The following is a 27,528-nucleotide window of genomic DNA, read 5'->3' as shown; positions in this document are numbered from 1 at the left end:
CTTTTTACCGGATTAAAGTTATGTATTATTATAAATTTACAACGAAAGAGAAAAGATTCTTCCCAAGATTGGTACGCGAAGCCATTGAAATCAAAAAACACCCCAATTTCAATAGAGAAGACGGCCTAAAATTGTCAAACACCTGGGATCCAATAATATCCAAATTAAAATCTCAAAAAGAAAAACAATCCGCGAAAATAGAGGACACCGTGAGCCATTTTTGCCAAAACCCTCCATCTTTTAGTCGATACCAACTCCGGGGAAATAAATACAGATAATGCAACTTTCCTGCAGCTGTGATACTTTTTGACATTCAACATCCTTTGTCTTCAGTCACCGTGACCACGCACGCTGTAAAGCACGCGAAACGTCGGATAAATTTAAAATTATGCCAAATAGTTGTAAAAATACATACGCTTTGACCAACCGAAAGTACTTGCGAAAGAGAAAAGATTCTTCCCAAGATTGGTACGCGAAGCCATTGAAATCAAAAAACACCCCAATTTCAATAGAGAAGACGGCCTAAAATTGTCAAACACCTGGGATCCAATAATATCCAAATTAAAATCTCAAAAAGAAAAACAATCCGCGAAAATAGAGGACACCGTGAGCCATTTTTGCCAAAACCCTCCATCTTTTAGTCGATACCAACTCCGGGGAAATAAATACAGATAATGCAACTTTCTCTGCAGCTGTGATACTTTTTGACATTCAACATCTTTTGTCTTCAGTCACCGTGACCACGCACGCTGTAAAGCACGCGAAACGTCGGATAAATTTAAAATTATGCCAAATAGTTGTAAATTTATAATAATACATAACTTTAATCCGGTAAAAAGCGTTTTTCTTTAAATAATATGCTCACAAGTAATAAGTGGCCAATTTACAATAGCCCTTATAACTCTTTACTGAACTACTTAAATATTCAATGTAATTTAGACTCTGTTAAAAATAAGTTTGAGTTTTTACTATTTCTAAGTGATAAATCAGAGTTTTATATTATATATACTGATGGTTCCAAATGTGAGACTGTTAAGGCAGCATTCTATGACCCACAAATGAAATTAACTAAATGCTTGAGATTACCTATAACTTGTAGTATATTCACTGCTGAGGCTTGGGCAATATTAGCTGCTTTAACATATGTAAATAGTAATGTAAATATTTTGGTTGTAAGTGATTCTAAGAGTGTTTTAACAGCATTGGGTAATTGTAGGATATAAACAGAATTATATTGTATATAAAATTAAGGATTTACTGTACAATTTAGAAAAGCATGTAGAATTTGTATGGGTACCCTCCCACAGTGGTATAACTGGCAATGAGGTTGTGGACGAGGCGACTCGTCGGGACCATGACGATGATTTAACAGACTCTTTCAAAGTGCCTTTCACAGACTATTATACGCAGATAAAGATTCATCTCAAGAGAAGATGGAAAGAATATTGGAACTACAATACAGAGGTATTAAATAAAGGACAATGGTACTCAGAAATACAGAGAGATTTACCAATGATCCCGTGGTATAACAGCTTCAAATACATTAATAGGATGTTCATAACGTGCATTAATCGCTTACGTGTAGGACACTGCTGTGTTCCAGCACATCTCAAGAGGAAGAAAATCATTCTTGATGATAATTGTACATATTGTTCAAAGGAAAATGCCGATATAAAGCATGTCTTGTTTGAATGCGAAACGTTTAACATCCAACGTTTATTACTTGCAAGTGTCATTAGTGATGTCGCAGAAGAAAATTCATTAAGTGTTCCCCGCCGCCCTCAAGATTTACTATCTTATCGTGCTTTTTTCTTACCTGTGTTTAAATTTATTTCAAACACAGTTGAACAAATTTAATTACATAGAGTTAGTTGAAATATTTCCAATTGTATAGAATAGTTTTGTGTTAAGTTATTTAGTTTTAATATATTATACTTAATTTGGAATTTGGATATAATTACAATTTGTATTAACGTAATTACTTAAGAATGTTTATGCTAATATTATATTTATTATTTATGGTATGGCACGTTACCATTACATACTTTTAAGGACCTTATGTAATTCTATGATTCCGACTGAAAGACTCTGTATCCATGGTTATGAAATAAATTATTTAAAAAAAAAATCTATAGGCAATAAGTAGTTTGAATGTACTTCTCACAGGGTTGTTAATAAATTCATTGACCCATAGCTGTCGCAGGTAAAATACATCTTGTACCGGTATGTGGGGGAGGGGCAAATTCTGCATACAATCAAAGCAAACATACAACCAACCATGTCATCTCTTTGTTGACACAAATCTTTAGTGTTCTTTATAGTAGTATAAAATTTGTTTGCTCGTGCTTTATGCACTTTCAAGTCTATTTCGGCTTGCTTTTTCACACTCTCACTCACATGAGAGTTTGATATAGTGACATTCAGCTGTTCACATGTTATACAGGTATCTACCTGTGGTCGACCAAATTGAAGATCAAAATGCTGTTTGAAAATAGAGTAGTACAGGTTGTACGTAACATTCATTCCAGGATAGTTAGTCTTGAAAGCAGTATGCATCTATTTTATTGTCAGCCTAGGATCCAAATAAGTATATGTCTCGTTTGAGTAGTGGCTTTCATGAGTAGGGTAACATTTTATGTGTTCTTTTATCTTTTGTCACCTTTATGTCATAGGTATTCAAAAATGTAGCCTTGCAAACCTTATGCTTCACTCCATTAGCAGCAGGTAAATGATACACAAATGAGGCAGACCGAGGTTTCGGTTTCTGTGAGTTGTCACGCGGTTGGTGTCTCATGATTTCAGCTTTCGTGATTAATCCCATCAAATGAACATCTTGTTCAATGCTCGTTTCATATGAATAGTATTTCACAAACTCCTCCGAATCTTGATTATCCAATGTTAGTTTTGAAGAGCACTTGTATTTACAACCAGTAGAACAAAATCCTTTTGCTGTACGTCTTGGCACACTGCGTCCTTATGATGAGGTGTATTCCATTCCGTATTCACAGTATGTGAATACAGTTCCGTTCCTTTGAGGGAGATTGGAAATTTCCAATCAACAACGGATGTTCTTGAATCTGAGAAAACTGACAAAGAAAACAACACTTATAAAAAATGCTTGAAATATATACACAGTGTTTGCCAACTGCGGAGTGGGAAAAAGGACATGAAACTCAAACTGCAATTAAATGCTTTCACAGAAAGCAACTGCTTACGAAAACTTTCAGAGAAAATCTCACCGAGATTCGATCTTTTGCTCCAAGGGCAATTAAGAAATTATAATTAAAAAACCACTGGAAGGAGATGGACAAAGGAGGAAAAAATTGTAGCCTTGAGGCTATTTAAAAGGTCACCAACTTGTTACCGCTTGTTGAGGAGATTATTTTATTTACCATCTCCAGGCACCCTACAACTGAACAGAGTGCCTTTTGCTGTAGGTATTACCCAGCCAGTACTGGAAGTACTCCAACAATTTTTATAAACACAGCAGCCATCGGACAATAATTATATTCTAATGTAAGATGAAATATCATTAAAGAAACACTTCGATCATAACCCAAAGGAAGATGTCATTGATGGATACCAAGATCATGGGGCACAAGGAATTTCCCCCAATGTGGCATCCTATGCCCTAGTTTTATGGTTGCTGGCATAAGGAAAACAGTAAAACAACCGATCGCACATTTCTTCTCAATTGGCTTTTCAACAGCGGACAGGCTTGCAGTGCTTTTCTTTCAGATCTTACAGCAATGTTTTGCATCAGGCATTAATATAATTATCTGCCACTGTCTGTGACATGGATGGTGTAAATAGACGAGCACTGTAAATCTTGGGTGCAACTGTGGAGCGCCCATACATAACAGTGCATAACAAAGAGATGACATTGAGTGCACTACTAACATTTCATCTGAAGACAAGAAAGGAAAAGGTATGTTCATGTGACTGTTTAAACTAAAATATCATAAATTTTGTAACACTTAGGGCACTTACTTGCACGAGCTGCTAAAAGCCATTTAATTTTAAGATAATTCAAATTTTCCTATTAAAAATGAAAAGGCTCTTTAGCTGGTAAGCTTTTAGTTTTACAATATTTTATTTACGCTTATCATCCAAGTACTTGCCTCAATTAAAAATTACTTTTGGTTTATTTACAGGTGTGGCCAAATGGTCACACATAAAAGATTTCTTTGAAATCGACAACAAACCCCAAATTTTGTGTTCGCTCCTGCTTTCACAAAGAAATGCAAAACAAAAAATGTGCGTCAAACTAGCTGCACAAGTTTTGAGCCACACAGTGGCAGCGGACTTTATGCAAAGATAGCTGATGGTATGTAATGATGGTGTAGAAGAAATGTGTCATAAGATAGCTCATTAGTTCTATTACATTATTAATCAATTTTTATTTCTTATTTCCAGGCGCGCTCAGTACAGAAGCTGCTGTTACTGCAAATGTGATATCACATATGGACAAGCTTTTTGACGCCCTGAATAGCGACTCAGCAGACTTGCGGCGAGGAAAAATTTTCTCCACAAACTTGACAGCGAAAAGCCCACACCACAAATTATTTCAGAATATGAAATATTTTTTGAAAACATTGAAATTTATGGGGTCTCTGCGAACACCCCCATCACAGGAAGGTTGGATTTGGACCATTAATGGCGTCGAGCGGCTGTTTAAGCAATTCGCTAACGAGGGTATAAAGAGCCTGGCTACAAGACGGTTACAGCAAGATCCATTAGAAAATTTGTTTGGCTGCATAAGGGGCAACTGTGGGCACATATTGGGACCACAGGATGAAATTGTGAAACTGACAATAGTGTCGTAATGAATAACTATGAGACATTATTGTCAGTTTCACAACCCAGAAATTGCGCATTTTAATAATTAATTGCGCAGTTAATAATTGTGAGAGTTGTTTGCACTATGCAAATAAATTAAAGATTAATAAATTCGACATTAGAAAATAGTCACAAACGCGTAATTTAAAAACAATTGCAAAGGAAATGGTGCTCCAAAATGTAAATTTTGATTGCATAAAAAATTTTGTGATGTGATAAAAAATGTGAAAAGATTTTGTATACTAAAAAACAGATTGTTTGCAGATGAAGCATCGGCATCTGCGCTCTAACGCAAGATGAAGATAATTATGCATAAATAATAATTATTTTGTTGGTGCTTGCTTCCTCTTGTAAAGACTCATGAACAAGTTACTGTGGTTTATGTAAATTATTCATTTGTAGAGAAGAAGTAGCGAAGAAACTTTTCATTTGAATTACCTAGGTACGAACATTACAAAATTATGTTGATTTCGTGTCCAAGCATCCATAAAAGTGAAATAAATAACAATTCAATGAGAAAACGTTTTTGTTTTATTTCAAGTTCATTTGTTAAATATTATTAATAATTTTCTGGGGAACCTGGACCAGCCGGCAATTCAAATTTTTGCCGCCAGATATTCAAATATTGCCGCCACATGTAGTTTTGGGTGGGTTGATAATTATAGGTGGCGCGTATACATTCGCGTATCTTAGAATCTGTGTTCCTAGCCTAGTCGCCGTTCTTCCTTTGGGTAATTGTGTTCTGTGCCGTGACCACGCACCCTGTTAAGCACGCGAAACGTCGGTTAAATGTAAAATAATTGTTAATCCGGTTAAAAAGTGTTTTCTTTAAATGTGTAAAGGTTATGTTAATAAAAGACAATACTATGTGCAACAGTACGGACTGGAAAATGCAAACAAAATTAGACGACTGGAATTCAAGAAAACAAAAGGCATCTCGTCTCCTAGCATCCATAAATTTTCTTAAAAGATGCGGAGACCACAACATCATCCCCTACTGTGTACGATAAACGATTGAGATACTACGTGAGATATTATCGTAAACAGATTGGAGGCAGTGCATAAACATCTTAAACACTTGGGCTCACAACAAATTCAATAACTGCAAAGTCATACAAATAAAAAAAAGTTTGAAAAACTAGCACAGAACACTAATAGACAACTGTCAAACGTCGCGACTTTAAATGACACACCCGATACTAGTCAAAATGTCACTGTCATCAATCTGTCAAAACAAAACTTGTATAAACAAACCATCGAGCCTCGAGGTATTAAATAAAGGCTTAAATTTTGCAACGGCACAGCGAAAAATCCCTCACGAAGAAATTCTCGAGAAGGCTCTCGCGGAGCTAAAGGCGAACGAAGATTTGGTAGTACTCCGAGCTGACAAAGGGAACGCAATACCTATAAAAAAGTTGATAAAGATCCCACAAACAAGGTAATAAAACAAACATCTAGCCTCCTTACTAAATATTCTGAAACACTGTCACTAGACGTCAAATCTTTAACAACAGCCTGCGTAAAACCTCCAAAAATGTATGGATTGCCAAAAATACACAAACACAACAATCCTTTAAGACCCATAGTCAGTCATATCGACTCACCCACATACAAATTAGCCAAACACTTAGTGTCAATATTATCCCCTCTCAGGGGGCACACTAGTGCTCATGTTAAGGACTCTTACCATTTTGTGGAAACATTGAGAGCTCTCAAATTACTCCACAATGAAACCATGGTGAGTTTTGACATTGAGTCACTATTTACAAACTTACCACTAAATGACTGCCTAGATATAATTGCAAAAAGACTTAGGGAACAGAACATGTCACCAGATTATGTAGATATTGTAAAACACTGTCTCACGTCAGGATACTTAATGTGGAAAGATGAGTTCTATGTGCAGGTTGATGGAGTGGCCATGGGTTCTCCAGTGTCACCTATAGTCGCTGACATCTTCGTGGAGGACTTTGAGGAGAGAGCTCTGGCCAATGCCCCGGTTAAACCTCGTCTGTACAAGAGATATGTCGATGACATGTTTGTAGTACTCCGCAATGACAAAATATCTGCATTTCTAGCACATTTAAATTCAATACACAATAACATTAAATTTACTGTTGAACAAGAGAACAACAACTGTCTGCCCTTTTTAGACATTTTAATTATACGCAAAGCAGATGGCACACTAGGTCACACAATACACAGAAAGGCAACCCACACAGACAGGTACCTCAACCACCACCGCCTCCGACCACCCTTCACAACTGCTTTCTGTCGGTAAATGTTTGTTCCAGAGAGCCCAACGTCTTTGTGATGCTGCCCACCTCGAGGAGGAACTACAGCATGTCAAACAGGTGCTACACCGAAACAAGCTGCGCGTCCCCCGGCTGCATCACAGAAACAATAACAAGACACAGGTAAAGGGAGTTACAGATAGAATTAGCCGGATCCTAAAACGAGCTTCTATTCTCATACAATTTTCAAGCCGCACAAGAAGATTCAGCAATTTCTATTTTCATCCTGCAGAAGAGGGCTATTCGTGCAATCTTTAATTTAAAATGTAGGGAATCTCTTAGAGATCAATTCAAGGAAATTAATATACTTACCTTTCCCTCGCAATATATTTATGAAAATATTATGTATGTATACAAAAATAGTGATAAGTTTACTAGAATAGAATAAACAATACAAATACTTATACATTAGGGCGACAGCCGCCTGACAAATACATTTATACATTACAAAACTATACAACTACATTACAAATAAATACAAATACATTTAAAAGGCAAAGACGACGACTTGGGCGACAGCCGCCATACAACAATTTACAACACGACACATCCAAATGGATAAACGAAAAATAAAGACAAATTTATAATATATATATATGTGTATACATATTACAAATAAGTATACAAACATATTATTAGTATTTAATGTCACCTATTCACACTTTATAAGCGAATGCAGAAAATACAAGTATGTTTACGCAACACATATAGATACTTATTACCTATAGCCATTGAATTAATAATTATAAACAAACGCCTTCTATATGCAACGGAACAAAGCTGTTAATTTAACAAATAACATTAAAACGATTAACTAGACTAAAAGAAAATTATTTTGTGTCGCGGAGGGAAAAACATGCAGTTAATTAATAAATAACTGCATTGTTCAGCACATTTTTAAATACATGAACTATTTTAAAATGTTTTCATTTGAATTTTACCATTTCAAGATTATTTTAACGTTAGTAAAATTAATTACTTTCAGTATCACGAATAACAGACAGCGACATGAAGGCGGTTGAAGATGTGGTGCCAACACAACAGAGGGGTCTATGGTCATCGAACGTGAGTGAAGATTCTAACTAAGGCAACAACCTGCTTCCACAACGCGCGTGCAGGAGACTCTGCAGCTGTACCAGCCTTTGCAGACTCTGTGGGGCGCCAGAATGTTCAGATTTCATCATTTGAACATAAGCGAACTACTGACATGGATCCTGTGTGTGCTAAATATTAGCAGCTGAATAGCAATTTTAATTATATTTTAATCAGCTGTTGACACGGTTCATATGTGTTCCATATTTTAATAGCTGAGGTTGCGCGATACACCAACAGCTCACTAGAAAAATACCATGTATGTGTGAATAGGTGTAATTAGTATTTAAGATATTGTTTTATAACAATAAATCAGATTTGAATATTGCTCTGTCTTGTTCATTTCTCGCTTCCTCTCAAAGTGACGAAGACTACTTCAAGCCCTTGATTATCGTGGTGAGCCTGCCCGGTAGCTTTGAGATAATCCCACTACCTCGAACCTTTGATCCTACCCGTAGGGCTCCGTCTGTTACCTTAGGTCTCTTGGTGCAGACATCCCGTACTTATTTATATATTTATATATTCACTATTTATGTGTTAGGGTACGTCTGTAGGGCTTAGGGATCCGTAGGGTTGTTAGGTTCTTACGTCTCACCCTCTCATATATTTAGTCATCTAGTGCAGCTTGCTTATACATACATTACATTTACTATTCAGATACTCCTGACATTAAATACATATAAATTTTAAACACACTTTCCACAGTCCACTAACTAGCAAGCTGTTCACGCACAATGTTAATTCCGTGTGGAACAAACGCAGGCTGCAATTTCCCCGTACTAGACTATCTAAAGTTAGTAATTCTTTTTTGGGAAAAGGGATACTCTTCTTTAATAAAATCCCAGAGGCTCTTCTATCTCTGCCTTTTAATAAATTAAAGAAAAGCTGTGTAAAAAGGCTTACTATAAAGTTAACGATTATCTAGTTGATAAAAGGGCTAGACAGGCTACTTCTAATTAATTTGCGATATTTGTTTTAAAATAAGTGTTGTTTGATGATTTGCTATTTTAAAAGAGTACCGAGAGTTTTTTACGCCGGCTTTTTCTCTCGGCCTACACCCTCTGTCTTCTTTGCCGATGAGTAGGGATGCCTACAAATTCAAATTCAATGACGTGGAATAAGTGATACATGTATCTTATGTTCCATAATAAACATATTTTATTTATTTTATTTTAATTCCTAAGACCAATCAAAAGTAACACCCCGTTGCAAGATGCACGTATATACAAACTGGATTGCGACTGTGGCCTGTCTTACATAGGGCAAACTAAACGCAATATGTCCAGCAGACTCAAAGAACACATTGCGACACACAAAATCAGCAGTCTGTGAACACACACTAGACAGGCCTAATCACTACATACGCTTTGACCAACCGAAAGTAGTTGCGAAAGAAAAAAGATTCTTCCCAAGATTGGTACGCGAAGCCATTGAAATCAAAAAAACACCCCAATTTCAATAGAGAAGACGGCCTAAAATTGTCAAACGCCTGGGATCCAATAATGTCCAAATTAAAATCTCAAAATAATAATCTCAGATAATGCAACTTTTTCTACAGCTGTGATACTTTTTTGGACATTCAACACCTTTTGTCTTCAGTCACCGACCACCGTGACCACGCTCGCTGTAAAGCACGCGAAACGTCGGTTAAATTTAAAATTATGTAAAATAATTGTAAATTTATAATAATACATAACTTTAAATTTTAAAAGTTTGGTGTGGCAATGTACAATTAATGCCGGCAGCATTTCCTCGCCGTATTCACGGCTACTATCTATCAGGCGCGAACTTAAATCTTTCATTAGCGCCTGTGTACTTGAACCCTACAGCCCAAGGGAACAAAATCAAACAATTATATCATTTATAATTATTTGATTTTGTTCCCTTTATTATATATTCAACTTCTGGTGTCAGCAAGGTCACCATCGTAACCATCCCCTCTCTGTATACCTATATTATGCAATACAGCACAAGCTATAATTATATATAACTAGTATTTGTCAATTTTGACAGTAGTCCTAGCTGTAAACATGGAAATTTCCTTTTCCACACTCCGAAAAACCTTTCAACAATATGCTTAGTTCATATTTGCGAATAATTATAATTATTGTCAGCTCTTGTCATTGGATTTAAAAGTGTTGTTAACATGAAGTTAAGTGCTGGATAACCGCTGTCACCTACTAAAACTCCTTCTAGTTCACCATTTCAGGCCCTATTATTGCTTGCACATTTATAGAAAATTACCCTTTTTTATTTCTGTATGCTTCAGAGTGAGCGATACCTTTGGGTCTATTAATTTTTATATGGGTGCAGTCAATAGCTCTGATTATACTGTTTAGGCCATGGTGAGTATTAGATCTTCCTAATTCTTCAAACTTCCTTTTGGCTGTGTTCATATTTCTTGGAAAATTTACAAATCTAGGAATTTATAAATCTTTTTATCGGGCTTAAAGCTTGCACACCTGTTGGCCGACCGCTCAAAAATAATGTTTTAGTTATTTTTTTGAAGTGAATAAGTTCTTAGTAATGAAGATTACGACATTACATATAAATATTATTTCTTTTATACAACAGAGAAGGTATCGGGTACATGCATCTATAGCGATAGATCCAAATCAAAATTCTAGATTACCCGAAAAAAATTGCCTTTTTTCGAATCAGCATATCCGACTAATCTGTTAGCAGTGTGCGCGCCCAGCTTCCGCGCAGTTTGAAGAAATTCTATTTCTAACTGATTTTTTAATTTCATATGTTCCACTTCTATCTCAATTTTTTAGTGTGTTCAGTTAATAAATGGTAGAAGATTCAGGGAAACTAAAATAACAGATGTGAAGCTAGAGACATCGGTTAGGTTATAGTTTGAATTTCGTTGTCAGTCACTATAATATGCCAGGGCTGCCAGGTGACATACAATATCACACCAGTTATTTTTAAGATTTCTCAAAAATGGGGTTTGAACACTTACATAAATAATATAAATAAACAACAATAAATACCACAATAATGTGTAATTATTTCATTTCATGTATTTCATAGGTATTTATCAAGATCATTTATCATTTCTTTGAATTCAAATTCTATTTTTCCCAAAGTCTATGGAACTCCGATATAAAATGGCAACACCGTTCATTAAAAACCGACAAAAATAAAAAGTCCAGTAAAAGATATGATGGTAAAGCAAATTTTGGGCCATTATTTTTGTTAGGCTTACAGTCAAAGTTTATGGTAAGTCGTCGATTTCGTGAACTTGAGATTAAGCTAAGCTAACACTCGGAGAGATTCGCAGTTTGCTCTATAAATACCGACTGTGTCTTAACTCGATAGTTAAGTCTGAGCAAAGCCTAAGTGCGCTCTATAGATCTCACTCTTAGAGTTATTCGTTACAAGCCTGAAACTTTCCTCAAAATAATATCAGTTTGGTATGGATTGTACGACAAGTTCTAAAATTAATTCCTTGACTTTAAATGTTTGTTCTGAGTAATGATTAGTGTAAAAATAGAAATGAGGTATCGATTCTACCGTAACTACGTTCGCGAATGTTTTGCTAATGAGCTGATAACGATTACTTAGCATAATATAGAATTTTAAATACATTTTTGTGTATGGACAACTTTAAAAGAAAAGGGTTTTTACGTATATATAAAAGTATCAAATCCACTTAATAATCATTGCAAAATAGTGTTTTGGAATCGATACACTAGTTTTGAAATTTTTTTCGTTAGAAACATAAAAAAAAAAGCTTCTTAATATTAGTATCGATTAAATTAACTAAACATATATACATTAAAATGCTGATTTTACCAAGCATTTCTGCTAACGTGGCATTTGAATAGGTACCGATAAATAATGCCACGCCACGAATTACACTTGCATCAAAATCAATGTATAATCGGACCTGCGCTGTATGCAAGTCTGGGATAGTGCACAGCGCAAGTGCAAGCCCTGATCCTAGCAAATCTAGGCTCAGCTAATTTTGAATAACATTCAAAATTTTATCGATAAAATACACAAGTACATTTAAAATTATTACTCAGTATACACACACACACGCACATATAATGAAGTTATGTCGATCCCGAAATAGCAAAATAATAATAATTAATAATAAATAAATAATTAATTAATTGTCTTTGTTTTAATAAATATGTATATCTCAAAAGGTGATTTATATATTACATAAAAGTAAAGACGATGAGAAACCTATTTAGATTAACGTGTCCGGTCATAAAATGATCACTTGTTGCTTAGTTTTTATAAACATAAGTTCAAAGTGACGTGTAAAGATTTTTTTAGGAAATTAAAAGAGATTTTAGAAGGTACGGAATAGCTCAATAAAATACTTGTAATAATTAAATAAACTTTGTTTTTAGGGTACAAAGGTAATATTCATTTTGAAAATAAAACTTCAGAACAGAACAGAAATCATAAAAATTCATTGTTAACAGTGTGTGTTATAAAAAGCGATAGAAATTTAAACAAAGAATGGTTATGAGGTTATAGGTAAGTACTTTTCTACGGACCTAAACACACAGATGCAGGATTGAGGTATTATAAAAAAAGACTTACTTTGAGTTTGACCAAACTCGCAATTATAATGATTAGCGCCACAGCGAGGTACATGCACCTTTTTTATGAACGATATGAGAATGATCCGGGTCTACGCGATGATACTCAACAGTTGGTGGTCGCGAAGTAAAGTGATTCGTTTTGTCGGAGGGTCCTATGGATCGATGGTGGCACGCATGCGCTCTCATGTAACGATTTACGCTCTGATGTAATTTCACGCACATAAAAAAGCAATATCATCACAACCGGGGTTCCAACGCATGGTCTCAAGGTTGAAAATCACCTACGTACTGCTAAGTCAACACTGTATGCTTTTGACTATACCGCAGTTCCTTTGAAATATAATACTTCTTAGGATGTGGTGTCAAAAAATATTGTCTCCAGTTCATTATTTGTATTATTCAGGACAGTGTTACTTACATTATTTACAGTTGAAAAGTTTATTTAGCTATTACTTTAATACTAGAATTATCGCCTACGTAACCAAATTAATTATTATACCGTATTAAAGTACTTTAGGATATGGACAATACACAAAAAAAAGAATAAAAAACGTGTTTGGTAGATGATGGATTCCTAATTCCTTATTAAATGAAAATGAAGAGAGTTTTTATCAGAAACTGCAGTTGTGGAAATTATATGCATTTTTAGATTAAGCTTAATTATCAACCCCCATCCACACTCTCACCAAAGCGTAAAGACGTGGGCGCTGTAGTTGGACGGTGCGCTCGTGTTCTTTCGTGTGGCCTCCCCTCGCGCTGCCGCTCCACTTTTGCATGGTTTTTGGGGCTCGAGAAACGAGGCGAGAGGATCAACCATATTGGCGCGCTCACTCACTTTGTTGTTAAGGACTCTAAGGACGTAGGAGTAACGAGTTGTATATGGCTTTCATAGAATTTTATCAAATGGAATCAATCATTTGAAATTGAATAGAGGGATCGGATAAGCATGGAATTTAATATACCTATACAGAAGTTAAACACTAAAAAACATTTATTTATTTATTAACACTTTGTTGCATATACATAAATATAGTACAATTGACATAATTAAATAAAAAGGAGAGCAACTGGCGGCCTAATAGCTTTCGAGCAATCTCTTCCAGGCAACCACTGTGAGAAAAGAAAAAAATAAAGTATTAAATTACATAAGGTAGGCAAGAAGTGCAAAAATACATGTATTACATATAGTTGTTGAGAAAAACAAACTAATAATGGACACATGAAAAAAAATTAATACCTAATAATAAAAAGTGCACATGAATCATTATAATTTAATTTAAGATCAGTCTCACGTCAGTTAGTAGGTATTATTAAAGTTAGGGATACGATGTGGACAGGTAATGTTTGTAAGGAAGAAATTTAAAGGAAGATAGAAAAGGAGCTAAGCGAATAGGGACTGAAAGTGAATTCCATAGCCTAACTGCAGAGACCTTAAGGACTCGCCAACAAAGGAGGAGTTATGACACGGGATTTCAAGGATATAGTTTTCGGAAGAGCGTAAGATATAGTTATGGGATCCCAAAAATTTGAAATCATTTTTGAGATAGAAAGGAGTTTTAGGGTTGAACAGGATGGAATATAAGAGATGGAAAACATGAGCATCGCGTCGCTGACGAATGGGGAAACCAGCCTAGCCGCTTACGGAACGCAGAGATATGGTCGTACTTTCTTAGACCGAATATAAATCGGATACAGAAATTTTGGAGACGATCCAGTTTATTTAGCAACTCCTCGTTTTTTTTTATATAATAGGGGGGCAATAGATTTAGCCAGTGAGGTTTTAGTACTAAAACAAAATTACTAAGACATCGAAGGATACTGGAGGTACCGTACAATTGCGGCTAACTTCTTTAACATGCTGCTCCCAGGATAAATTTGATCAATTAAAACCCCCAAATTTTTTACTGTACGGCTAAAATTTAAAGTCACACCGTCGATATGTACAGGAGGTACTCTGGCCCAATCAATTCTCGTCGTGAAATAAGGGCTGCCAAGTATTATTACTTTACTCTTTTTGGGATTGATTAGTTGACCAAAGTTTTTACTCCAGTCAACTATCTTTGCCAGCTCATAGTTAGTAGATTGTATGGCTTGTGGGAGATCATTGAACGTAGATTTGAAGATCATCGGCGTATAAATGAAAATTAGTTGAAAAACGGAAAGTTAAGGAGTTAATATAAATAGCAAAAAGAAGAGGAGAAAGTACGTCACCTTGCGGAACGCCAGATTCAATCAAACTCCACTGAGGCATGCAATCGCTTGTCTTAATGCACTGGTAACATTAATGGTGACTATTAGATTACAATTTACACCTAAGAAATAAGCTTCAAATTAATTATTTTTGTACCGGTATCATCAGATAATTTTTATTTATATTAATGATATAAACGCAAGGCATTATAATATTGATAGGCACATAAAGTAGCTTACGCATTTACTTCAATAACGTCCATCTTGTTGATGTAGCGAGCAACTAAATAAATCGGGAGTGTGGATGGCTACCACTCGTGTAGTCTCCGCTCACCAAGAGGCGCCTTGCGAGAGTCTGAAGCCGTCTTTATAATGGATATATTCATAAACAGTTTTTGCTTAGAGTAAAAATAATCATACTATATAAAAATCTGATACATAGTTATATTAAAATTAGGACAAGTAAAAAAACTAATTTACTTTAAGAATTATTAAAATAAAAAAAATTAACTGGTTGCTAATTAATCACAAAGTTTAGTCGCTTTTTAAGTAGCATTATTTAAATTCAATGCCATCTTTGAAAGCATGATGAAATTACAAGGAGCCATCTATCGCAAATACAAATCTAAAACCTTATTAATATTGTAAGAACATGCTAGATGTCGCTTTTTACAACTTAGGTACCGTATTTGTTGGTATTGAATAAAATGTTCAGTGATTTTGTTTTTTGTGGTGATTACCATGCGCTATTAAATTAATTAATATTTTTTTTAAGTTTGTTATTATTGTGCGGGCTGTAAAGTAAGAAGTATTAGTAATTGCAATTGCAATTTATGCTAGAGGTTTTAAGAAATTCCGAAAGATGGCGTTAGTATTAGGAATAAAAAAATTTAGAGAGCTATTATTGAACACTATCTTTTAATGTTTATTATGTATTATTATGAATGCATTGAGATATTATGTTCTATGGATGAATTTGAAGTCTCCAATACGCGTTGGGCTACCGTGGGGACTTCAGATTCCCTCTCGCCTAAGATAGGAGGCCTATGGCCCTTAGTGGGACATGTACAACGTGTAATTGAGTACGCTGAAAATCTCAAAGTTTATTAAAATTGAACTGAGTACAACGTGACGATTTTTACTGATTTTTCCACGGGCCCCAGATTTTATAGTTACGCCACTGGTATTATAATATAAATAATTAATGTAAGTAATAAAACGTGTTATTATTACTTAGGTACGCTTAAAGGAAAGTAATGCCGTAAACTTTGCCAGGCTAAACGTTGACTTAAGATGAAATCATAAGATAAAGATTTATAACGAAATACGCCCCATCAAGTATTCTTGTGGTATCGCATAAAATGTTTATCGTAAAAGACGGCGTAGGTACGCCTTTACTAGATATACTTACTTCTATTTTGTAGCAAGATCAATCTTAATAATTCCATTGAACTATTCTAAGTAGAACAAAATAAAACTTTATCTACTATAATACAGAATGAACATTTTAGTAATCTCATAGGAGAACGATATTTAGCCAGACTTCATTTGTTTGATTATTATAGTTCCGTAGTATTTTCTCTCATTTATTTATTCAAACGAGCACGTGGAGACGGAAAACATGAGATTGGCTTGGAAACGCCGGAAAATGGTAAGCGGGCACAGTTCTCGCTTGTTGTGTATCAGCCCAAGGGAACAAAATCAAATAATTATAAATGATATAATTATTTGATTTTGTTCCCTTGGGCTGTAGGGTTCAAGTACACAGGCGCTAATGAAAGATTTAAGTTCGCGCCTGATAGATAGTAGCCGTGAATACGGCGAGGAAATGCTGCCGGCATTAATTGTACATTGCCACACCAAACTTTTAAAATTTAAAGTTATGTATTATAATAAATTTACAATTATTTTACATAATTTTAAATTTAACCGACGTTTCGCGTGCTTTACAGCGAGCGTGGTCACGGTGGTCGGTGACTGAAGACAAAAGGTGTTGAATGTCAAAAAAAGTATCACAGCTGTAGAAAAAGTTGCATTATCTGAGATTATTATTTTGAGATTTTAATTTGGACATTATTGGATCCCAGGCGTTTGACAATTTTAGGCCGTCTTCTCTATTGAAATTGGGGTGTTTTTTTGATTTCAATGGCTTCGCGTACCAATCTTGGGAAGAATCTTTTTTCTTTCGCAACTACTTTCGGTTGGTCAAAGCGTATGTAGTGATTAGGCCTGTCTAGTGTGTGTTCACAGACTGCTGATTTTGTGTGTCGCAATGTGTTCTTTGAGTCTGCTGGACATATTGCGTTTAGTTTGCCCTATGTAAGACAGGCCACAGTCGCAATCCAGTTTGTATATACGTGCATCTTGCAACGGGGTGTTACTTTTGATTGGTCTTAGGAATTAAAATAAAATAAATAAAATATGTTTATTATGGAACATAAGATACATGTATCACTTATTCCACGTCATTGAATTTGAATTTGTAGGCATCCCTACTCATCGGCAAAGAAGACAGAGGGTGTAGGCCGAGAGAAAAAGCCGGCGTAAAAAACTCTCGGTACTCTTTTAAAATAGCAAATCATCAAACAACACTTATTTTAAAACAAATATCGCAAATTAATTAGAAGTAGCCTGTCTAGCCCTTTTATCAACTAGATAATCGTTAACTTTATAGTAAGCCTTTTTACACAGCTTTTCTTTAATTTATTAAAAGGCAGAGATAGAAGAGCCTCTGGGATTTTATTAAAGAAGAGTATCCCTTTTCCCAAAAAAGAATTACTAACTTTAGATAGTCTAGTACGGGGAAATTGCAGCCTGCGTTTGTTCCACACGGAATTAACATTGTGCGTGAACAGCTTGCTAGTTAGTGGACTGTGGAAAGTGTGTTTAAAATTTATATGTATTTAATGTCAGGAGTATCTGAATAGTAAATGTAATGTATGTATAAGCAAGCTGCACTAGATGACTAAATATATGAGAGGGTGAGACGTAAGAACCTAACAACCCTACGGATCCCTAAGCCCTACAGACGTACCCTAACACATAAATAGTGAATATATAAATATATAAATAAGTACGGGATGTCTGCACCAAGAGACCTAAGGTAACAGACGGAGCCCTACGGGTAGGATCAAAGGTTCGAGGTAGTGGGATTATCTCAAAGCTACCGGGCAGGCTCACCACGATAATCAAGGGCTTGAAGTAGTCTTCGTCACTTTGAGAGGAAGCGAGAAATGAACAAGACAGAGCAATATTCAAATCTGATTTATTGTTATAAAACAATATCTTAAATACTAATTACACCTATTCACACATACATGGTATTTTTCTAGTGAGCTGTTGGTGTATCGCGCAACCTCAGCTATTAAAATATGGAACACATATGAACCGTGTCAACAGCTGATTAAAATATAATTAAAATTGCTATTCAGCTGCTAATATTTAGCACACACAGGATCCATGTCAGTAGTTCGCTTATGTTCAAATGATGAAATCTGAACATTCTGGCGCCCCACAGAGTCTGCAAAGGCTGGTACAGCTGCAGAGTCTCCTGCACGCGCGTTGTGGAAGCAGGTTGTTGCCTTAGTTAGAATCTTCACTCACGTTCGATGACCATAGACCCCTCTGTTGTGTTGGCACCACATCTTCAACCGCCTTCATGTCGCTGTCTGTTATTCGTGATACTGAAAGTAATTAATTTTACTAACGTTAAAATAATCTTGAAATGGTAAAATTCAAATGAAAACATTTTAAAATAGTTCATGTATTTAAAAATGTGCTGAACAATGCAGTTATTTATTAATTAACTGCATGTTTTTCCCTCCGCGACACAAAATAATTTTCTTTTAGTCTAGTTAATCGTTTTAATGTTATTTGTTAAATTAACAGCTTTGTTCCGTTGCATATAGAAGGCGTTTGTTTATAATTATTAATTCAATGGCTATAGGTAATAAGTATCTATATGTGTTGCGTAAACATACTTGTATTTTCTGCATTCGCTTATAAAGTGTGAATAGGTGACATTAAATACTAATAATATGTTTGTATACTTATTTGTAATATGTATACACATATATATATATTATAAATTTGTCTTTATTTTTCGTTTATCCATTTGGATGTGTCGTGTTGTAAATTGTTGTATGGCGGCTGTCGCCCAAGTCGTCGTCTTTGCCTTTTAAATGTATTTGTATTTATTTGTAATGTAGTTGTATAGTTTTGTAATGTATAAATGTATTTGTCAGGCGGCTGTCGCCCTAATGTATAAGTATTTGTATTGTTTATTCTATTCTAGTAAACTTATCACTATTTTTGTATACATACATAATATTTTCATAAATATATTGCGAGGGAAAGGTAAGTATATTAATTTCCTTGAATTGATCTCTAAGAGATTCCCTACATTTTAAATTAAAGATTGCACGAATAGCCCTCTTCTGCAGGATGAAAATAGAAATTGCTGAATCTTCTTGTGCGGCTTGAAAATTGTATGAGAATAGAAGCTCGTTTTAGGATCCGGCTAATTCTATCTGTAACTCCCTTTACCTGTGTCTTGTTATTGTTTCTGTGATGCAGCCGGGGGACGCGCAGCTTGTTTCGGTGTAGCACCTGTTTGACATGCTGTAGTTCCTCCTCGAGGTGGGCAGCATCACAAAGACGTTGGGCTCTCTGGAACAAACATTTACCGACAGAAAGCAGTTGTGAAGGGTGGTCGGAGGCGGTGGTGGTTGAGGTACCTGTCTGTGTGGGTTGCCTTTCTGTGTATTGTGTGACCTAGTGTGCCATCTGCTTTGCGTATAATTAAAATGTCTAAAAAGGGCAGACAGTTGTTGTTCTCTTGTTCAACAGTAAATTTAATGTTATTGTGTATTGAATTTAAATGTGCTAGAAATGCAGATATTTTGTCATTGCGGAGTACTACAAACATGTCATCGACATATCTCTTGTACAGACGAGGTTTAACCGGGGCATTGGCCAGAGCTCTCTCCTCAAAGTCCTCCACGAAGATGTCAGCGACTATAGGTGACACTGGAGAACCCATGGCCACTCCATCAACCTGCACATAGAACTCATCTTTCCACATTAAGTATCCTGACGTGAGACAGTGTTTTACAATATCTACATAATCTGGTGACATGTTCTGTTCCCTAAGTCTTTTTGCAATTATATCTAGGCAGTCATTTAGTGGTAAGTTTGTAAATAGTGACTCAATGTCAAAACTCACCATGGTTTCATTGTGGAGTAATTTGAGAGCTCTCAATGTTTCCACAAAATGGTAAGAGTCCTTAACATGAGCACTAGTGTGCCCCCTGAGAGGGGATAATATTGACACTAAGTGTTTGGCTAATTTGTATGTGGGTGAGTCGATATGACTGACTATGGGTCTTAAAGGATTGTTGTGTTTGTGTATTTTTGGCAATCCATACATTTTTGGAGGTTTTACGCAGGCTGTTGTTAAAGATTTGACGTCTAGTGACAGTGTTTCAGAATATTTAGTAAGGAGGCTAGATGTTTGTTTTATTACCTTGTTTGTGGGATCTTTATCAACTTTTTTATAGGTATTGCGTTCCCTTTGTCAGCTCGGAGTACTACCAAATCTTCGTTCGCCTTTAGCTCCGCGAGAGCCTTCTCGAGAATTTCTTCGTGAGGGATTTTTCGCTGTGCCGTTGCAAAATTTAAGCCTTTATTTAATACCTCGAGGCTCGATGGTTTGTTTATACAAGTTTTGTTTTGACAGATTGATGACAGTGACATTTTGACTAGTATCGGGTGTGTCATTTAAAGTCGCGACGTTTGACAGTTGTCTATTAGTGTTCTGTGCTAGTTTTTCAAACTTTTTTTTATTTGTATGACTTTGCAGTTATTGAATTTGTTGTGAGCCCAAGTGTTTAAGATGTTTATGCACTGCCTCCAATCTGTTTACGATAATATCTCACGTAGTATCTCAATCGTTTATCGTACACAGTAGGGGATGATGTTGTGGTCTCCGCATCTTTTAAGAAAATTTATGGATGCTAGGAGACGAGATGCCTTTTGTTTTCTTGAATTCCAGTCGTCTAATTTTGTTTGCATTTTCCAGTCCGTACTGTTGCACATAGTATTGTCTTTTATTAACATAACCTTTACACATTTAAAGAAAACACTTTTTAACCGGATTAACAATTATTTTACATTTAACCGACGTTTCGCGTGCTTAACAGGGTGCGTGGTCACGGCACAGAACACAATTACCCAAAGGAAGAACGGCGACTAGGCTAGGAACACAGATTCTAAGATACGCGAATGTATACGCGCCACCTATAATTATCAACCCACCCAAAACTACATGTGGCGGCAATATTTGAATATCTGGCGGCAAAAATTTGAATTGCCGGCTGGTCCAGGTTCCCCAGAAAATTATTAATAATATTTAACAAATGAACTTGAAATAAAACAAAAACGTTTTCTCATTGAATTGTTATTTATTTCACTTTTATGGATGCTTGGACACGAAATCAACATAATTTTGTAATGTTCGTACCTAGGTAATTCAAATGAAAAGTTTCTTCGCTACTTCTTCTCTACAAATGAATAATTTACATAAACCACAGTAACTTGTTCATGAGTCTTTACAAGAGGAAGCAAGCACCAACAAAATAATTATTATTTATGCATAATTATCTTCATCTTGCGTTAGAGCGCAGATGCCGATGCTTCATCTGCAAACAATCTGTTTTTTAGTATACAAAATCTTTTCACATTTTTTATCACATCACAAAATTTTTTATGCAATCAAAATTTACATTTTGGAGCACCATTTCCTTTGCAATTGTTTTTAAATTACGCGTTTGTGACTATTTTCTAATGTCGAATTTATTAATCTTTAATTTATTTGCATAGTGCAAACAACTCTCACAATTATTAACTGCGCAATTAATTATTAAAATGCGCAATTTCTGGGTTGTGAAACTGACAATAATGTCTCATAGTTATTCATTACGACACTATTGTCAGTTTCACAATTTCATCCTGTGGTCCCAATATGTGCCCACAGTTGCCCCTTATGCAGCCAAACAAATTTTCTAATGGATCTTGCTGTAACCGTCTTGTAGCCAGGCTCTTTATACCCTCGTTAGCGAATTGCTTAAACAGCCGCTCGACGCCATTAATGGTCCAAATCCAACCTTCCTGTGATGGGGGTGTTCGCAGAGACCCCATAAATTTCAATGTTTTCAAAAAATATTTCATATTCTGAAATAATTTGTGGTGTGGGCTTTTCGCTGTCAAGTTTGTGGAGAAAATTTTTCCTCGCCGCAAGTCTGCTGAGTCGCTATTCAGGGCGTCAAAAAGCTTGTCCATATGTGATATCACATTTGCAGTAACAGCAGCTTCTGTACTGAGCGCGCCTGGAAATAAGAAATAAAAATTGATTAATAATGTAATAGAACTAATGAGCTATCTTATGACACATTTCTTCTACACCATCATTACATACCATCAGCTATCTTTGCATAAAGTCCGCTGCCACTGTGTGGCTCAAAACTTGTGCAGCTAGTTTGACGCACATTTTTTGTTTTGCATTTCTTTGTGAAAGCAGGAGCGAACACAAAATTTGGGGTTTGTTGTCGATTTCAAAGAAATCTTTTATGTGTGACCATTTGGCCACACCTGTAAATAAACCAAAAGTAATTTTTAATTGAGGCAAGTACTTGGATGATAAGCGTAAATAAAATATTGTAAAACTAAAAGCTTACCAGCTAAAGAGCCTTTTCATTTTTAATAGGAAAATTTGAATTATCTTAAAATTAAATGGCTTTTAGCAGCTCGTGCAAGTAAGTGCCCTAAGTGTTACAAAATTTATGATATTTTAGTTTAAACAGTCACATGAACATACCTTTTCCTTTCTTGTCTTCAGATGAAATGTTAGTAGTGCACTCAATGTCATCTCTTTGTTATGCACTGTTATGTATGGGCGCTCCACAGTTGCACCCAAGATTTACAGTGCTCGTCTATTTACACCATCCATGTCACAGACAGTGGCAGATAATTATATTAATGCCTGATGCAAAACATTGCTGTAAGATCTGAAAGAAAAGCACTGCAAGCCTGTCCGCTGTTGAAAAGCCAATTGAGAAGAAATGTGCGATCGGTTGTTTTACTGTTTTCCTTATGCCAGCAACCATAAAACTAGGGCATAGGATGCCACATTGGGGGAAATTCCTTGTGCCCCATGATCTTGGTATCCATCAATGACATCTTCCTTTGGGTTATGATCGAAGTGTTTCTTTAATGATATTTCATCTTACATTAGAATATAATTATTGTCCGATGGCTGCTGTGTTTATAAAAATTGTTGGAGTACTTCCAGTACTGGCTGGGTAATACCTACAGCAAAAGGCACTCTGTTCAGTTGTAGGGTGCCTGGAGATGGTAAATAAAATAATCTCCTCAACAAGCGGTAACAAGTTGGTGACCTTTTAAATAGCCTCAAGGCTACAATTTTTTCCTCCTTTGTCCATCTCCTTCCAGTGGTTTTTTAATTATAATTTCTTAATTGCCCTTGGAGCAAAAGATCGAATCTCGGTGAGATTTTCTCTGAAAGTTTTCGTAAGCAGTTGCTTTCTGTGAAAGCATTTAATTGCAGTTTGAGTTTCATGTCCTTTTTCCCACTCCGCAGTTGGCAAACACTGTGTATATATTTCAAGCATTTTTTATAAGTGTTGTTTTCTTTGTCAGTTTTCTCAGATTCAAGAACATCCGTTGTTGATTGGAAATTTCCAATCTCCCTCAAAGGAACGGAACTGTATTCACATACTGTGAATACGGAATGGAATACACCTCATCATAAGGACGCAGTGTGCCAAGACGTACAGCAAAAGGATTTTGTTCTACTGGTTGTAAATACAAGTGCTCTTCAAAACTAACATTGGATAATCAAGATTCGGAGGAGTTTGTGAAATACTATTCATATGAAACGAGCATTGAACAAGATGTTCATTTGATGGGATTAATCACGAAAGCTGAAATCATGAGACACCAACCGCGTGACAACTCACAGAAACCGAAACCTCGGTCTGCCTCATTTGTGTATCATTTACCTGCTGCTAATGGAGTGAAGCATAAGGTTTGCAAGGCTACATTTTTGAATACCTATGACATAAAGGTGACAAAAGATAAAAGAACACATAAAATGTTACCCTACTCATGAAAGCCACTACTCAAACGAGACATATACTTATTTGGATCCTAGGCTGACAATAAAATAGATGCATACTGCTTTCAAGACTAACTATCCTGGAATGAATGTTACGTACAACCTGTACTACTCTATTTTCAAACAGCATTTTGATCTTCAATTTGGTCGACCACAGGTAGATACCTGTATAACATGTGAACAGCTGAATGTCACTATATCAAACTCTCATGTGAGTGAGAGTGTGAAAAAGCAAGCCGAAATAGACTTGAAAGTGCATAAAGCACGAGCAAACAAATTTTATACTACTATAAAGAACACTAAAGATTTGTGTCAACAAAGAGATGACATGGTTGGTTGTATGTTTGCTTTGATTGTATGCAGAATTTGCCCCTCCCCCACATACCGGTACAAGATGTATTTTACCTGCGACAGCTATGGGTCAATGAATTTATTAACAACCCTGTGAGAAGTACATTCAAACTACTTATTGCCTATAGATTTTTTTTTTAAATAATTTATTTCATAACCATGGATACAGAGTCTTTCAGTCGGAATCATAGAATTACATAAGGTCCTTAAAAGTATGTAATGGTAACGTGCCATACCATAAATAATAAATATAATATTAGCATAAACATTCTTAAGTAATTACGTTAATACAAATTGTAATTATATCCAAATTCCAAATTAAGTATAATATATTAAAACTAAATAACTTAACACAAAACTATTCTATACAATTGGAAATATTTCAACTAACTCTATGTAATTAAATTTGTTCAACTGTGTTTGAAATAAATTTAAACACAGGTAAGAAAAAAGCACGATAAGATAGTAAATCTTGAGGGCGGCGGGGAACACTTAATGAATTTTCTTCTGCGACATCACTAATGACACTTGCAAGTAATAAACGTTGGATGTTAAACGTTTCGCATTCAAACAAGACATGCTTTATATCGGCATTTTCCTTTGAACAATATGTACAATTATCATCAAGAATGATTTTCTTCCTCTTGAGATGTGCTGGAACACAGCAGTGTCCTACACGTAAGCGATTAATGCACGTTATGAACATCCTATTAATGTATTTGAAGCTGTTATACCACGGGATCATTGGTAAATCTCTCTGTATTTCTGAGTACCATTGTCCTTTATTTAATACCTCTGTATTGTAGTTCCAATATTCTTTCCATCTTCTCTTGAGATGAATCTTTATCTGCGTATAATAGTCTGTGAAAGGCACTTTGAAAGAGTCTGTTAAATCATCGTCATGGTCCCGACGAGTCGCCTCGTCCACAACCTCATTGCCAGTTATACCACTGTGGGAGGGTACCCATACAAATTCTACATGCTTTTCTAAATTGTACAGTAAATCCTTAATTTTATATACAATATAATTCTGTTTATATCCTACAATTACCCAATGCTGTTAAAACACTCTTAGAATCACTTACAACCAAAATATTTACATTACTATTTACATATGTTAAAGCAGCTAATATTGCCCAAGCCTCAGCAGTGAATATACTACAAGTTATAGGTAATCTCAAGCATTTAGTTAATTTCATTTGTGGGTCATAGAATGCTGCCTTAACAGTCTCACATTTGGAACCATCAGTATATATAATATAAAACTCTGATTTATCACTTAGAAATAGTAAAAACTCAAACTTATTTTTAACAGAGTCTAAATTACATTGAATATTTAAGTAGTTCAGTAAAGAGTTATAAGGGCTATTGTAAATTGGCCACTTATTACTTGTGAGCATATTATTTAAAGAAAAACGCTTTTTACCGGATTAAAGTTATGTATTATTATAAATTTACAACTATTTGGCATAATTTTAAATTTATCCGACGTTTCGCGTGCTTTACAGCGTGCGTGGTCACGGTGACTGAAGACAAAAGATGTTGAATGTCAAAAAGTATCACAGCTGCAGAGAAAGTTGCATTATCTGTATTTATTTCCCCGGAGTTGGTATCGACTAAAAGATGGAGGGTTTTGGCAAAAATGGCTCACGGTGTCCTCTATTTTCGCGGATTGTTTTTCTTTTTGAGATTTTAATTTGGATATTATTGGATCCCAGGTGTTTGACAATTTTAGGCCGTCTTCTCTATTGAAATTGGGGTGTTTTTTGATTTCAATGGCTTCGCGTACCAATCTTGGGAAGAATCTTTTCTCTTTCGCAAGTACTTTCGGTTGGTCAAAGCGTATGTATTTTTACAACTATTTGGCATAATTTTAAATTTATCCGACGTTTCGCGTGCTTTACAGCGTGCGTGGTCACGGTGACTGAAGACAAAGGATGTTGAATGTCAAAAAGTATCACAGCTGCAGGAAAGTTGCATTATCTGTATTTATTTCCCCGGAGTTGGTATCGACTAAAAGATGGAGGGTTTTGGCAAAAATGGCTCACGGTGTCCTCTATTTTCGCGGATTGTTTTTCTTTTTGAGATTTTAATTTGGATATTATTGGATCCCAGGTGTTTGACAATTTTAGGCCGTCTTCTCTATTGAAATTGGGGTGTTTTTTGATTTCAATGGCTTCGCGTACCAATCTTGGGAAGAATCTTTTCTCTTTCGCAAGTACTTTCGGTTGGTCAAAGCGTATGTATTTTTACAACTATTTGGCATAATTTTAAATTTATCCGACGTTTCGCGTGCTTTACAGCGTGCGTGGTCACGGTGACTGAAGACAAAGGATGTTGAATGTCAAAAAGTATCACAGCTGCAGGAAAGTTGCATTATCTGTATTTATTTCCCCGGAGTTGGTATCGACTAAAAGATGGAGGGTTTTGGCAAAAATGGCTCACGGTGTCCTCTATTTTCGCGGATTGTTTTTCTTTTTGAGATTTTAATTTGGATATTATTGGATCCCAGGTGTTTGACAATTTTAGGCCGTCTTCTCTATTGAAATTGGGGTGTTTTTTGATTTCAATGGCTTCGCGTACCAATCTTGGGAAGAATCTTTTCTCTTTCGTTGTAAATTTATAATAATACATAACTTTAATCCGGTAAAAAGCGTTTTTCTTTAAATGTTATGAGTTATTTTAATCAAAGACAATACTAAGCATATTATTTGTCAAGTTTTTAATATATGACATTGTGGTTGGAATTTCAGGTAACAAGCCTGAAATCAGTGTATTTATTGAGATGCTGCTTGCTTCAATTGCCTGAGTTATTTCTACAGGATAAGAGACTCTACCAAGGATAACACTGTTCTCATTTGCCAGCTCCTTCAAACAAAATCGCTCAGCCAACTGTAAGCGTCGCAAGCACAGTGGAGGTATACAGTTTTCTACTTCCATACTGTTTATAGGAGTGGTGCGCATAGCTCCACTTATTACTCTCAGTCCAATATTTTGTATT

The 27,528-nt window shown here is 35.6% G+C and overlaps 4 long non-coding RNA genes across 4 annotated transcripts; 2 read left to right on the top strand and 2 right to left on the bottom strand.

Moving 5' to 3' along the window:
* Positions 1-766: 766 nt before the first annotated feature.
* On the top strand, positions 767-5,422 carry LOC125062925. The gene is made up of 3 exons (XR_007119371.1): positions 767-3,928; positions 4,155-4,327; positions 4,417-5,422. It is a non-coding gene; the product is annotated as an uncharacterized LOC125062925 (long non-coding RNA).
* Positions 5,423-5,440: 18 nt separating this feature from the next.
* LOC125062924 lies at positions 5,441-8,553 on the top strand. The gene is made up of 2 exons (XR_007119370.1): positions 5,441-7,256; positions 8,119-8,553. It is a non-coding gene; the product is annotated as an uncharacterized LOC125062924 (long non-coding RNA).
* A 9,678-nt stretch (positions 8,554-18,231) lies between these two features.
* On the bottom strand, positions 18,232-21,344 carry LOC125062926. The gene is made up of 2 exons (XR_007119372.1): positions 19,529-21,344; positions 18,232-18,666 (listed from the first exon to the last, which is right to left on the bottom strand). It is a non-coding gene; the product is annotated as an uncharacterized LOC125062926 (long non-coding RNA).
* Positions 21,345-21,361: 17 nt separating this feature from the next.
* LOC125062927 lies at positions 21,362-26,018 on the bottom strand. The gene is made up of 3 exons (XR_007119373.1): positions 22,857-26,018; positions 22,458-22,630; positions 21,362-22,368 (listed from the first exon to the last, which is right to left on the bottom strand). It is a non-coding gene; the product is annotated as an uncharacterized LOC125062927 (long non-coding RNA).
* Positions 26,019-27,528: the final 1,510 nt, after the last annotated feature.

Source organism: Pieris napi (genome assembly GCF_905475465.1).
Source record: "Pieris napi chromosome W unlocalized genomic scaffold, ilPieNapi1.2 SUPER_W_unloc_1, whole genome shotgun sequence".
In the NCBI taxonomy this organism is placed as follows: domain Eukaryota; kingdom Metazoa; phylum Arthropoda; class Insecta; order Lepidoptera; family Pieridae; genus Pieris; species Pieris napi.
This window is presented reverse-complemented; position numbering and strand designations above follow the sequence as displayed.